Genomic DNA, 16,110 nt, shown 5'->3' on the forward strand with positions numbered 1-16,110 from the left:
TACCGATTTGCAGGAGGAAATTTTGGATATCAAAACAACCGCGAGACAGCACTGCATCAATCAAGGCTTTCAAACCCAACATAATAATGCACAGTGTAAAATTTATAAACACGAGCCATTTTCTTTTTCCCATTCGATTTCAAAGATTTTTATATTTTTGGAAAACACTCGGCTAGGTTTTTAAAAAACATGCTTACGTGTTCTATTTATTTCTTACAATTTCCGAGTTATATGCATTTCAAAATTGAAATTTTAAAATTATGCCATACATTGGTCCGCTTTTTATAAATATAGGGCGTACTTTTGAATCCAATGGACTCGAATTATTTTGTTAGTTGAGTTTGCTTGAGTTTCTAAAACAAAAATTTGTATCAAAATTTTAATACGATTTCATATATTAGGAACACTTTAATCCACAGTTTTTGTTTAGATAAGTTAATTTTTGATCTTACAAATATAAAATTCAAATCAATATCTCAATTAAATTAAAATTTATGCCACTTTAAAACTCAGTCCTTCAAAAATATTGCACTTCTCAAAAATTGGAAAAATAGTATTTTTTACAATTTTGCCCATAGGGTCCACATTTCCTTCGCGACTGGGAAAATGTTCTGGGGATAAATAGGGAACACATCACGGTTTCTAAAGCTGCTTTCCGTTTTCTGAACCCGGCTTTGGGATTTCAGAACATGTGGCCCAAAGTTTAAATTTTGATAAAAAAATAGGTCAAATTCTGAAGGGCGTAGGGGCCACATATTCGAAAAGTATTACATGTTTTTTATATCAAAATGTTTTCCGTAGAGATAACTTACAGAAAAATATAAAATTTTTATATGTTCTTAAAGAAAGTTTTTTTTTTTTTTAAAAAAAAAAGAGTTAAGTCACCTTTTCGCCCAAAAAACAGCAAAAATTTCGAAATCGTTTATTTTTGGATACATAATTGATATTGCTCTGAAATCTTTTGTATATTATTGGTAATTTAGTTTGAAAGACTCTCTTGTCTGTTAGTAAAACCTCGATTCAAATTCTACTTACTGGACAATGTATGATCTAACATTTGTCAGAAGATGTCTGAACGAAAGAGAGTTTCATCTCGGTACAACAACTTCTATGAGACTGTCCGACTTTATAGAAATGCAGACTAAGATATGTTGGTACAGGCTATTTTCATGCGCTGCACTTTCTCAATGATATGTCATTGACGGAAAGCTAAAATTTTGCCAGACGTCGCAAAGTGTCGCCCTTAGAACAAGTGGGGTTGCAAAAAGCAAAAATTGCATGTGCCCTTAAAAAATATTGAATAAATCTATTTCACAGGAAATTGTCCAACGATTTGTCAAATATGCTACAATCAGATTTTAGGTTCAGAAGATATAACCCTTCAAAGTTGACTGATTTTCAGTGTTCAAAAAAACTGACAATTTTTAGGTAATTTGTTCCGCTTTCAGATATAGTATCTCGAAAACTAGGTAACGGATCGTCATTATTTTTGATTATATTGATAGATCTATTTATTAAGAATAGAAAAAAATAAAGGTGAATTGATATTTTCAAACTATCTATTTTTTCAATATTTCTCAAATTTGACTGAAAATAAAAAAAAAACTATAAATTTCTATATTTGCCATATTTTTTAATTTTCCTTTACCTAATGCAAAAATTTCCAGCTTGTCCCATTTTTTGCTAGAGGTAAAATTTTGAAAAATGACATGGTTCCAAAAATGTTTTGCATGCATTTTTGGGCAATTTATGACATAAAACCGTGATATACCTTCTTTTACGAATTGTGAGCAATATTTTACAAAAAATTTAAAAATTTATTAAAAAAAAAAAATTAAATTTTTTGTGGAAAATTTTACAAAAAAAAAATTTAAAAAAATTTGTTTAAATCTTTTCTGGAATAACTTTAAATCATAAAAACCCTTAAAAAGAAATATGAAAAATCATAAATTTTAAAAAATATTTTATTTACTTCCCATAAAATTGTTTTTTCCACAAATTTCAAATATGCTAACCCATATGTAGGCACCTAAAAGGCGTAAAACTCTTTTCAAACACTCATTTTATAGGTTGACCTACTAGCTATCATATGCCTTTTAAATTTTTTGATTATCTCATTTGGTTCAAAAGTTATGATTTTAAATTGTAACTTAAGTTTATAAATCCTCTAAATGTTAGTTCGTAGAGTATCAGATAATTTTTATAAATCTCTTTTACAAAACAATATTAGTTAATTTTTCAACTGGATTTCATTTGAATTTATTATATGAACTATGTTAAGTACTTAATTTATAAACGTTTATTTATTGTTTATTAAACTCTAGATTTTTAACAAAAAAAAAAAACTGCTGAAGGTTTAAAAATTCAGCTCCATCTCTTTTTTATTATTCTAACAAGCTGATGTTGGGCGTTGAAGTTTTCTGTTATGTTTGCAATTCCAATAACAATTTATAAAAATAAACAAAACAATAAACAAAAAATTGTTTTATTCATTTCAATTTCTGCATAACGATTTACTTTTATATTGATTTAATTGCGCACTAACAATGACAGTATTTGAAAAAATGCCATGAAAATTGTCATATGTATGTCTGTCTGTCTGTCTATATGTCTGTCTGCCAGTCTCTGTTCATATACCCACAAATTGTTTGGAAAACTATTTCAATGCAAATACTTAGATATATGTATAAATGTACTATATACATTTTTCATGAGCGTGTATATTAAGGAATATATAAACCAGAGAACAATATAATTGGATTAAAAGAATACAAAATTTAATTTAAATTTCTCAAGTCACTAGAAGTAGCAAGTTTTACTTCTCGGAAAAGAACTACTTAAATATACTTCAGGAAATAAATTGACCAGAGCCATTTCGCTATATCACCAAGTTATTCAATATTTGTTGTAATGCTATTTAGTATTTTTTAAAACACGAACTAAAAGTTTATTGGGTAATTTATATTGTCATAGACTTACATTCATACATATGAATATTTACTCGTACAAATATGTATGTTTTGCAAAACAATTGTCTAATGGAAGCTGTTAACTGATGAAAACAACCACAATCTAAACATTTTATTAATAATGACAAACAAAAAAATAAAAATACAAATAAAATATTTGCTAATAATAAATAAACAAAAACTCGGTAGTATTTAATTGTGATTTGTAAAATTTATACATGTACTCGTATTCGAGTATCGTTGTTGTTCGGCGACAATTTCAAAAATGATATTTTTTGTTAAAATGAATATCTACTTCCGTTTTTGTTTACAATACTGTTACCGTTTTTTTCTACATTTTTTTCAGTTTGCTATAAAGTTACATACGAGTTCACATTAGTAAATAATAACACTTATTTTCATTAAAATAACTTTCAGTTTTTTTATTCATTTTTCATCTCATTCAAACAATTAAAAATAACAGCTAATAAATAACAGATTATTGCTAAATTAATATCACATTTAATTATATGTGAGTTGTTTAATTAATATAAACATTTGTGGTGTTAATTGTTATAAGATATGTACTTATATAGAGATAGATCAAATTAATTTATTAATTCATTAAGAAAAGTTCATTAAATTTAATAATCGAAGGATCTCTGAATTCGTGATCCCGGATTTTCCGGAAAATAATACAGTTATGCAAATGTGAACGAAAATATGCAGGGCTTGCCATGTAGCCAGGAGTCTATAGAGTACAGAAATGCTTTAATTTTTATACCATTCACCTTCGTGAGAAGGGTATATATAAGTTTGTCATTCCGTTTGTAATTTCTACATTTTTCATTTCCGACCCTATAAAGTATATATATTCTGGATCCTTATAGATAGCGGAGTCGATTAAGCCATGTCTGTCTGTTGAAATCAATTTTCTGAAGATCCCAGATATCTTCTGGATCCAAATCTTCAATAATTCTGTCAGACATACTTTCGAGAATTTTGCTATTTAAAATCAGCAAAATCGGTCCACAAATAGCTGAGATATGAGGAAAAACCAAGACAACCTCGATTTTTGACCTATTTTTGACCTATATCTGGATTACTAAGACATTAATATAGACAATATGGATATCTAATGATAGATATTTCATATTTGCAAAGACGTTTATAAGACCATAGTAAGATGGACCTACAATGGGTCAAAATCGGAAAAAAAAATTTTAATCCGAATTTTTTTTTCACCAAAAAAAATTTTCAAATTTAAAAAAAAAAAATTAAAATTTAAAAAAACAAAAAAAAAATTTTAAATAACAACATAAAAAAAAAATTTTTCCAAAAAATTAAAAAATCAACTTAAAAAAAAAAATCAATTTTGTTTACCTAAAAATATTTAAAATTTTGAAGTATAATTTGGTGAAGGGTATATAAGATTCGGCACAGCCGAATATAGCACTCTTACTTGTTCTATATCACTTTTGATTTTATTGAAGTTGTAGCTTTAAGAATATCGATATTTCACAATATTTGCTAGCAAAAAATGTTTTAAACGAAGGACGGTTTTTGTTTTAAATAAGTTATATGTCATATTGAAGCGTTTTTTTATTCAAAGTAAAGTAAAACTTAGTTATTGAACATTAGAGTGTAAACAACAATGTTTTTTTTTTTTCTTCGAAAATGCGCAAATTTTTACCAACATAGCGTCATGTGCGGAAAGTTTTACTTTAATTTAATTTTAATCACAAAAGCTTATGGTGAATATGTTCCATTGGTTTCAAGTGCGAGAGATGGTTGGTTCGGTTCAGAAGTGGTGATTTTGACACGAAAGACAATGATCGCGCAGGCCAGCCAAAAATGTTGAAGACCAAGAAATGCAGGCATTACTTCATGAAGATTGTTGTCAAACTCAACAAGAGCTTGCAAAATCATTGGAAGCTGCTCAGGCAGCACTTTGAATACGTTTGTGAGCAGCAGGATTCATACAAAAGCAGAGAAATTGGGTACAATAAAAATTAAAGCCGAGAGACCTTGAAACACGATTTTGAATGATATTTGCACGCTATAAAAGAAAATAGTTTTTGCACTGAGTCATTACCCGCCATGAAAAATGGATACATTATGAAAACCCCAAGCGTAAGAGGTCGTAATTGGTGCCTGGCCAATCAGCCAAATCCAAATATCCATGACGCTAAGGTAATGCTCTGTATTTGGTGGGAGCTGCTGAACTCTGCCTAGACCATCATATGAAACCTGTACCGAATGCAACTGATTCGTTTGAAGCGAGCATTTGCCTGAAAACGCCCAGAATATAATAACAACGCTCGGCCACATGTTGCAATACCTGCTAAAAAGTATTTAGAATGAAGTGGTTGCTATGTTTTGCGTCACGCGCTTTATAGTGCAGACCTTGCCCCATACGACTACTATTTGTTTCGATCGAAGTAAAACGCTTTCTCTGGGATAAGCTTCACTTCAAACAGAGTATCGGAAATTAGCTTGATTCATGCTTGGTCTCAAAAGATGAGCAGTTCTTTTGACTCGGAATTCATATGGGAAAGGGTTAGAACAAACATTGGCCAATGTTTTGAATAAATTTATAGTGTACAAATGTTGTTGAACATCTCCACTGTCTTTGCTCTTTGTTCATTCGTGCGTCAAGTTGGTTAGACATTGCACCCCATTCCGACATGTGAAGGACCTCTTGAGGACCTGATCATGATCCTTTGGGTATCACAACCAACGGACAAATTCATGGACTGGTAATACTGGCTGCCTTTATAACCTAACGTAACCTAATGTCAACATAAAATCTAAAAATTTGAAAAAATAATTTAAAAATATTTTTAATAATTTATTGCTTCTAATCATATGTAGGCGAATTAAATATATTTTAAGTTCATCTAAGACGATTGGACAAATTCCAGTTCATTATTTTATTTGGGATTCCACAAATCCTTCTGGATCCATATAGATAATGGAGTCGATATAGCAATGTAAATCTGCCCGTCCGTAGCCCACAAATAACTTATACACATGATTCATACATCAATATATCCGCTATAGTACCGGTTTTTAAATACTATGATAGCTATATTCGGCTGTGCCGTGTCTTATATACCCTTAAACAAATTATACTTTAAAATGAAAATTTTAAATATTTTTAGGTAAAAATATTCCTTCGGGGCTGGGAAAATACTTTGGGCATAAATAGGGAACACACTAAGGTTTCCAAAGCTGCATTCTGATCCCAGATTTGAGATTTTAGAATAGGTCAAGGTCAAATTCCGAAGGGCGTAGGGCGACATATTCGCAAAATAGGACATGTTTTTTATACCAAAATTATCTGTGTAAAGATACCTTACAGAAAAACATAAAATTGTTATTTGTGCTTAAAGAAAGTTTTTTTTTTAATAAAAATACATTAAAATCTACTATTTTTTCAATTTTTAAATTGAAAGTCGTTTTATTTTTGGATCGGTAATCGATTTCGCTCTGAAATCTTTTGCATATTATTGGTAATTTAGTTGACTAACTAACAAGTATGGCAAGATTTTTTTTTTAATTTTGAAATGCCTATAATTCGGAAATTATAAGAGATAAATAGCACATGCAAGGATATTTTTCAAAGACCTAGCTGAGCGCTTTCTTTGAAATAGGAGGGGAAACAAAAAAATGCCACATATTCAAAAATTGTACATGTCTAAGGCATCCTACTTTGAGCCCCCATAGCAGCACCCCTAGAGCATTTGTAGGGCAAATTTTAATAACATAAACTCGAATACTCCTTGGCTACGAACGCGTCAAATTTAATTCTGAACGGACCAGCGGTTTAGAAATGCCATATTTATTTCCCAAAAATTTTGATTCTGGCCCGCTGTGGGTCACAAATGATGAAATTACAAACGGAATGACATACTTATATATACTCTAGCCACTCATGGTGACGAGTGTAGAAAGACATTTTTATTTTTTATTTTTTTTAAAAAAAATTTAAATGAAAAAAAAAAATTTTTAATGCTCACCAGAGTGGGCAACTGTCTCAGAAGTTGCCCACAATAACAAAAAATTTTTATTTTTTTTTGAAAATGTATCCAAGATTTTGTGTCATGTAAGTACATACATAAGAAGTTTAATTAATTTAATTCAAATGTACGCACTGTGGTTCCAAATCAAAATCTAAGTAGGTGGACAAAATTATGAAAATCGGTATCTTCATAATTTGGAAAAACTAAGTTTTTTTCGGAAGCTGACAATCTGCTCTCCTCCAATACAAATGGGTTTTTCAATTGGACATTTCGTTTTCTCGACAGAAGTTCAACAAATTTTGAATCATATTTTTGTTAATTTTTATACCCTGCGTTTGTGCAGATGTTTGTAACGCCCAAAACTATTAGTCTAACACCCACCTTAAAGTATACCGATCGACTTAGAATCACTTTCTGAGTCGATTAAGCGATGTCCGTCCGTCCGTCCGTCTGGTCGGCTGGCTGGCTGTCCATGTAAACCTTGTGCGCAGAGTACAGGTCGCAATTTTGAAGATATTTCGATCAAATTTCGTACATATTATTTTTTCGGCCCAAGGACCAAGCCTATTGAAACTGGCTGAAATCGGTCCACTATTTCACCTAGCCCCCATACAAATGTCCTCCCGAAATTGGACTTTATCGGTCATAAATGTTTAATTTATAAATGTATCTCCACAAATTCCGCTCCAAATAAGTTTTATATACACAAAATTCATGTCACCAAATTTTGTTACGATCGGTCCATAATTAGTCATAGCTCCCATATAGACCCGCTTCCGATAATCACTTTAACGTGCATAAATCGCTTAAAAATGTTGGTAAACACACAAAATTCAACATAGTTAACTTTAATATAGACATAAATCACACGACCTAATTTCATGGTGATCGGTCCATAATTGGTCATAGCCCCCATATAACCCCACTTCCGAAAATCATTCAAAAATATAAATTATTGAAATTTTAAAAGAAAAATTGTTTTTGCTCTTTTACTTAGTGTAGGGTATTATATGGTCGGGCTTGACCGACCATACTTTCTTACTTGTTTTTTAATATTTTACTGCATTACTAAATTAGATATATCTCAATGGTTTTATCATATAGAAATTCATACTTCAAAACATAGATAAACATTGATATAGGCTTTTATTAAATGTATATCTTATATTTATGGGCATCTCCATTTTCCTGTTATAGTCCTTTAAACTTGGTTCTCAAATATACTGATATTTTTTTTTTCTAAGAATGTTATATAGCTTGCCAAAAAAAAAAGACCGTTGAAGACCGTCCAATGACTATATATATCATTTAAAGAAACATCTGGGGAATGTCCTTGTAAAAAAATTGTAGCCGCCATCACCCGCCGAAATACTTTTTTTTAAATTTTTATGGAATGGAATTTTTAGAAATTTTTCTATATTTACTGTAACTTGAAATATAGTAAATACAGATCTTTTTAAAAATTTAGTTTCAGAAAGACATGAAAACGTATTTTTTTTAATTTTTTATTAATGTTTTATATATGTATATCTAGACCCTACTGTAACTTGAAAAGAAGTTTATATTGAAATTTTAATTTTTTTTTTTTTGGAATTTTGTCCACCTACATTTTGATTTGGAACCACAGTGGTACGGAAACTAAGTCAACGAAAATTCAATGAAATTTTTTTTAAGTAACATAGGCCAATTATCATTGGATCTAAATAGTAAAATATTGAAATAAAATATTGCAATTCAAACAGTAAAATTATATTAATAAAACAAAGTAATGAAAACAAGAAAATCTGAACAAAAACATGCAGTTATGAGTTAATTATGCAAACATATGCTTTAAAAAGATAAAATATGCTAAAATATGCACTAAGAAATCTACGCCAAAATTCCTAAAATTGTCTGAAACGGATAAATAACTAACTCATATGTTTATACAAAGCATACTTTTCGTGATCTGGTAATTATATTAGCATTTTAACTCATTACTTTGCAATGTAAATTTTTTCTGGGTAGCTTTCATTAAAGGAGGTCTTTATGAAAAAAAAAATATATGCAATCTTATTTAAAATTTAAAACCAATACACATTTATATAAAGCATGTCTCTATTTGGTTGACTCTGATATGCATACTAATAAGCTAAAAGCTGTCTTTACCATTTTAAACATTTTAACTGCCTCACGTGTTTTAAAGATTGCAATTTAAAAGATGTGCTAAAAATTAAAGTTAACAACTTTTGCTGATAAATCTGGCAGGTTTTAAATTTTATAAGATTTAAATGTACTTTTCTTCTTGCAAAAAACTTAAATAATTTTAGCAATTGTTTCAGCTCTACTTTATAACGCTTTAAATCCATTTGCATATATAAAAATAACTTGAGTGTCACATATTTGTTTGTAGCCTAGTATCTATGACACCCATCAAAGTACGGTATTAGAAAATCGTTCTAAACTTATGAGTACACTAGGTTTTTTTAACTTTTAATTTATTACATGTATATCGAATGCAATGAAGCGAATCATGTTTATGAGTTTTTGTTCTTATTGTATGTTTTTGAGTTGTTGTTTTAATTTTAAATGGTAAACTATTAGTTCATTGAACTTTTTTTTTCATTTCATTTTGTTAAACTTCGTAGATACAACCAATGAAGATATTGTAAAAAAAAATCAAACTTCAAAAGAGTAGAGTATAAATACAAGTAAACAAAGTAAGTTTGTACAATTTGTGATATTTATATCTAATGTTTATTTATTTTAAATGCCAACAATAAAATGTGTAACTGAAGACAAAAATACAAGAACCCTAGGGGAAAGTAAACTAATCATGTGACTGATGTCTTGTTGTTAGATACCGGTTTTACTTATATCTAATAATTATTCAGTAGTATATCAGTGAAAAGTAGCAAAGTAGCAAAATTTAACTTCAAACACTTATTACTTTGTAAATTGGATTTATAGTTTTCTATACGAGAAAATGCAAAATACATATGGGCAATTCCATGTCATCGTACGCCACATTTGTAAGCCTATAGAGTGGAATATACATATTTTGTAAAAATAAGAGTATCTGATAATAATTTGGTATTTATGTTCCATCCAGAGGGTACTTTATTTTAACAAATAATTTATTTCGAAACATTGTTGTCCAAAATATCGAGCGTACTACGGGCTACATAAAACGAGAAATATGCGAAAATTTGCGAATCGTTTGCGTTATGGGTTCTTTTAATTTTTTACACTAAACCAAATATTTTTCCTTTACCACTCGTCATATTTAAATAAAAACAAGTAAGAGAGCTATATTGGGCTGTGCCGAATCTTAGATACCCTTCACCAAATTATACTTAAAAATAATTTTTTTTTAAATATTTTTAGGTAAACAAAAATTTAAATTTTTTCAATTCGAAAGTTTTTTCCAATTTTTTTTTCTAAATTGTTTTAAAATTTTTTTTTTTGGAAAAATAATTTATGACAAAAAAAATTTTGGATGAAAAAATTCGGGTTAAAAAATATTTTTCCCGATTTGGACCCATTGTAGGTCCAACTTACTATTGCTTTATATACATCCTTGCAATGGACTTTAAAATATCTATAATAAGATATCCATATCTATATATGTATATAAAAATTAAATGGTCCATGTATGTAATGTCATCACGTGAGAACGGCTGGCTTTTTTTTATTCGATTCGAAATTTTCAGGAGATGGTTTGTAAAGAAAAAAAAACAAAAATTCCGGGTAAAACTCGGAAATTCTTTTGTTTTGTGAGTCCAGTCAACTGTAATAAAAAAAGCTCCCTAAAGTATGCAGCACAAATTTAGATATTTTATTTGCAAATAAATAAGAACAGGCTGGTGTGCGTGGGTTGGAGAAACTTGAAGAACTAACATTAGTAAATGCCACCGGGCGAAGCCGGGGCGATCAACTAGTTTTTTATATTAATGACTTATACTAATCCAGATATAGATCAAAATCGGTTTTTTCCTTCCATTTGTAGGCCGATTTTGTCGATTTTAAACAGAAACCGAGCCGGAAGAATTCCCGACATATTGATGTATGAATCATAAATGTAAGTTATTTAGAAAATTGATTTAAACATACAGACGGACATGGCTATATCGACTTCGCTATCTATAAAGATTCAGAATATATTGTTACGTTTTAACCTTTTCAAAACGCTGGTTTATTTCCTTTAAATAAACCGGATACTTTTGATTGCAAATAAAAGCCGTTTAGTAGTTTGAAAATTGTAACAACTCTTTATTTATTTAAAATGTACAACAACAGAATTAAATAGTCACTCAATGTTTTTTTTGTACACGTTTATAAAATCTCAGAAATACAGACACTTTATAATGTATACGAATTCACTTGAAAAATACAGCACACTTTAAGGCACTCAGTTGATGTTTATTCAAATAGCGTCTCTGATAAACTGACTCACGACTGCAATCTCTGCCACTATTTATAACACTGCCATCTGCATTCTAGATTGCTCTTTAACTGTCAAAGTTCGAATATTCTAGATCTTACTAATACATACGCCATCTGTGGTGTACTTTCTACAATGTTCTTTAACTGAATATTCGAATTCAAACAGCGTTGCCAACTTACGATCAATGGTCAACTGATAGCTTTTATTTAATAATGCCCACAGATATGTTACAGTTTGCTATTACAGCACTATTATTTAAAAGCAGTATGCTACTTTTAAATCAGCCCTTAAAATAGTTATATTTGAATTCAAGTACAATTTTGTAACAATATATACCTTGTGGGGTCGCAAGTGAAAAATGTAGAAATTACAAACGGAATGACAAACTTATATATACCCTTGCCACTCATGGCGAAGGTTATAATAATCTTTGGATGAATTTATAATAAATAAAATTTAATATCGTACGTGACATACTGAACGTGACATATTTTTCTCTTATAGTAAAACAATATATATTCTGTAAATATATGTATACAAATACTAAAAGCTAAATAGAAAATATATATTTGGTTTCAATAATTAAATTGTTTAACAGCAAAAAAACAATCAAAGTCAATCTTAGCCTAAAACATAACAATTAAATTGAAAAAAAAGGAACATAGTCAGTTTAAACTATTATTTTCGCCTTTAACATGTTGTAATAAGCTTTAAACACTCTCACATACATATTAAAATTTTTTCCTATTTTCCTATCATCTTGAAAAAAGTTTTAATGGTTTTTGTTTTTTCAGTCGTGGTTTGTCTTTCTCGTGGAATTGCCCATATTTAAATTTTTAATTAAGTTAGATTTATAAGAGTAGAGTTAATTATATGTATACCATAGTTTCTGTAGCCACCTTTAGCTGCTAATTATAGAATCAATATTTATATCATTAACTCTACCAATAAATAATGGCAATTCTGAAATGTTATCACAGAACAATTCTATTTATAAATATTTTATTTTTATACAAATATAGTAGTTATTGAGCAATTAAATAGTTTCTGTTTGTCGTTATTTTAAAATATTTTTACAAACTATCGAAGGGTATGACATAAAGATAAAAATACTCTGATAATGCTTAAAATGCAAATGAAACATTTTATCTTGAAAGTATTCCCAAGCAAGGGAATATGTTGGGTTGCTAGGTATTTGCTAGGATGTATAACCCACTAAGCTAAAAAAAATCTCTCGGTTTTGTTCTCCCATAATAGCATTTTTCACTAAAGTAACTAGTTACATGGGTGGTTGTCAAAATTATAAGATCACTTACTTTTCGTTATGTGCATCCTAAAATAAAAATAGTATTAGTATAGTACAAATAATTTAATGACTTATGTCGAAATTTCTGATAATATCATTATATATAAATTATTATTTATTGAACAGCAAAATATTTTTCTGTTATAGGAGTTAAAGGAGGGGTTCGATCCTCAAAAAAGTTGGTTCATATAAAAATTATTTATGTCCATTTTAATCACGATATTGGAAAATTTTCAGACAGCTAGCAACTTTCGTTTGGGCCCTATTGTGTTTTCAACAGACGGACGGAAAGACGAACATAGCTAGATCGTCTTGGAATATTATGAGAACCCAGAATCTGCAACAAATATGTTGATCCATCCGTTTTTATAGTGGCTATAAATTTTAAGGGCGGTTGTTACGACGTATACTTTTTATATAGTTTAAATAATAACATTTCATGCAAAATTTCAACAATTAAAGATGTCACGGTATATATGTATATCTAAATATAGCTTTCTGAATAATACACATATATAGCAATTTTTTTGTAGGTCTCTTCTAGTAGACTATACATAAATAAAAACCTTCCAAATAGGATAGAGATAGCCCACTTTGGGGCTTTGAGGCTACGATACCCACTGGCAATTAAGGTACCAATTGAAAACAAGCTATCCGTTTAGACGTTACAGTTTATTTCCAATTTTTTTTCATTTCCTCGACTGTGTGGAAGTCAGCTGTATTCTTTAAAAGGAAGTAAATTTATTTGTTCTGCAAATTGCTTTTTCAGACGAAACAATATTAAATTTTAACGGTCCGTTGGTTTTAGAGACCTCTGGTACGAATTGAAAACTTAAATCATGTATTATTTATAGATTATTGTCGATGGCGGTTCTCTAACGATTTGGGTTGCCTTTAGTTTAAGTGGATATGATTTTCATTAACTAGAATGAACTGTTTGGAGTTCCAGGAGTGCACTCAAATCATGTTGGAAGAAACAGTAAAATCCATGTTTCAAGATCATCTAAAAACTGATTTCGGCACATTCACCTGACACTTGTACGGCAAGTTTGTTATAAAAACCAGTATAAGTCGGTTGAAGAGTTGAAAATAATTTGAAATGATTGACGGGATATAACGCTATATCTAATCATATTTGTTAAACAATAAATAAAAATACTCAATGTATAAGTCCAATGAAATACGAGGATGGGTCAATAATTCGATATCGATAAAAAATATAATACAAATTTGTTTCGAGTAGCTCATATATAAGGCACATTATGCTCTAACAATATGAAATTTACCACCGATATTTTCTAGTAATAGAAAATATAAAAATAACCGAATCGTGTGAACCATAGAGCACTGCTACACGTTCAATATATATTGACCGCGATCCAGTATCGCGATATTTATTGAACGTGTAGCAGTGCCCATAGACTCATTCGGTTGCTCTTTAAAATCGAGAAAATCGGCCCATAAATAGCTGAGAATTACTAAGTCAATTATATAGAAAATATGGATATCTAATAATAGATATTTCAAAGTCCATTGCATAAGTCTTTAGTAAGTTGAACATACAATGCGTCAAAATCGGGAAAAAAAATTTTAAACCGAATTTTATTTTCAACAAAAAAATTTTTTTGTCTTAATTTTTTTTATAATAAAAAAAAATTTAAAAAAAAATCAAAAAAAAATTTTGGGAAAAATTTTTAAAAAAAATAAAAAACTATTTTGGAAAAATTATTTTTTATAAATTTTGAAAAATAAAATAATTTTGTTTACCTAAAAATATATAAAATTTGTATTTTAAAATATAATAGCCGAATATAGCTCTCTTACCTCCTGTCTGATAAATATTCATCATAACTAAATGACATTTGTTGTCCAGACAAAGTTGTCTGTGCAAAAGAAACCGAATTTTATTTTCACCAAAAAAATTTTTTTGTCATAATTTTTTTTATAATAAAAAAAATTTAAAAAAAAATCCAAAAAAAATTTTGGGAAATATTTTTAAAAAAAATAAAAAACTATTTTGGAAAAATTATTTTTTATAAATTTTGAAAAAAAAATAATTTTGTTTACCTAAAAATATATAAAATTTGTATTTTAAAATATAATAGCCGAATATAGCTCTCTTACCCCCTGTCTATATTTGATAAATATTCATCATAACTAAATGACATTTGTTGTCCAGACAAAGTTGTCTGTGCAAAAAAAAATTAACAATTTTGTCATAACGAAGCAATAATACTAATAAATTGAGACTATACCTGATAATTTTTTATCTTGATAACCATTTTGAAGTTTAGGATACGGCTTCATATTTTTGAAATTATTTAAGATATATTTTATGTATTATAATTCATTAATGATGTTAAGTGCTTAACAGTGCCATGTAACATGATCAATGTTAAAAAATTAGGTTTCTGTCTGTGCTAGTTAAATTCGAATTTATCATTCACACACATTAATAACTATTGTAAAAATCAATCACAAAATGCCTACAATAATTAAAAATTATATACAAAAAATCACCAACTTTTTCATAAACCACCAAAAACTACTTCCTCAAATTAAGTTTAGCTGGTATTTTCCCGGTTAATTAAGGAAACAACCAAGCACCTTATCTGGTAACCCTATCGATATGTACATAAATATATGTATATCACACAATTTCACAAGAATTTGAGTGACAAAATATAGAAATAACAAAATTACTCACCCTTATCGTATGTGGTTTGATGTACTATTATTATTATTATTGTTTTGTTTATTTTTTGTGAGAACGAAGTAAACCTAAAATATAAATAATATTTATATATTGTAATTATTAACTAAAAACACTTTAATTTAACACACATTAGGCACTGGGCAAAAAAAAAAGCAATAAATTAACGTTCATACAAATATTTGTGCATACACAGTAGGGTGAAAGAGTATTTTGGCAAAAGAAAAATTAAGTACTATTTGTGTACATTTGTATCACAAATCGTATCGTACTAAATTTCATCACCCTGTACTCATTCGAAAACCAATCTTCGAGATTATATACTTTGACGTTTAATTGTATATGATAGTGATCGTAATGATTATAACTATGTTGATTATTTATACCTTTCACCATCAGTTGAGGAGGGTATTGTTTTGATGATCAATAAAACAAACTCTGATTTTCAATACTAAAATGATCGAATGTAATTTATTCGTAAGATATCTGGGCCCTACGGAATTCTACAAGGTGGCGCAAAAGTAAACTTCCGACGTTTTTTGGCTGTAATTAAAAAAAAAAAATGAAAAACTTTGATTCTTCTTCTGGAGCAGTATAGCGTAACATTGTTTATTAACGTGTATTTCGCATGTGTTTACTACACAAATGTCAAAACAGAACTGATCGCAAAATTTATAGCATTTTCTGATAGG

At 28.9% G+C, this 16,110-nt stretch overlaps 1 protein-coding gene across 2 annotated transcripts in view; it reads right to left on the reverse strand.

Annotated features, from left to right (window-relative positions):
- Ae2 (Anion exchanger 2) overlaps window positions 1-15,486 on the reverse strand; it is a 152,126-nt gene extending 136,640 nt beyond the window's left edge. For both annotated transcript variants that reach the window (XM_065502972.1, XM_065502970.1), the window contains exon 1: window positions 15,413-15,486. The gene's annotated coding sequence lies outside the window, so the exon portion shown is untranslated. The remainder of the gene's footprint in view (window positions 1-15,412) is intronic.
- Between the last annotated feature and the right edge of the window lie 624 nt (window positions 15,487-16,110).

This window comes from Calliphora vicina, chromosome 3 (assembly GCF_958450345.1).
Source record: "Calliphora vicina chromosome 3, idCalVici1.1, whole genome shotgun sequence".
Classification (NCBI taxonomy): domain Eukaryota; kingdom Metazoa; phylum Arthropoda; class Insecta; order Diptera; family Calliphoridae; genus Calliphora; species Calliphora vicina.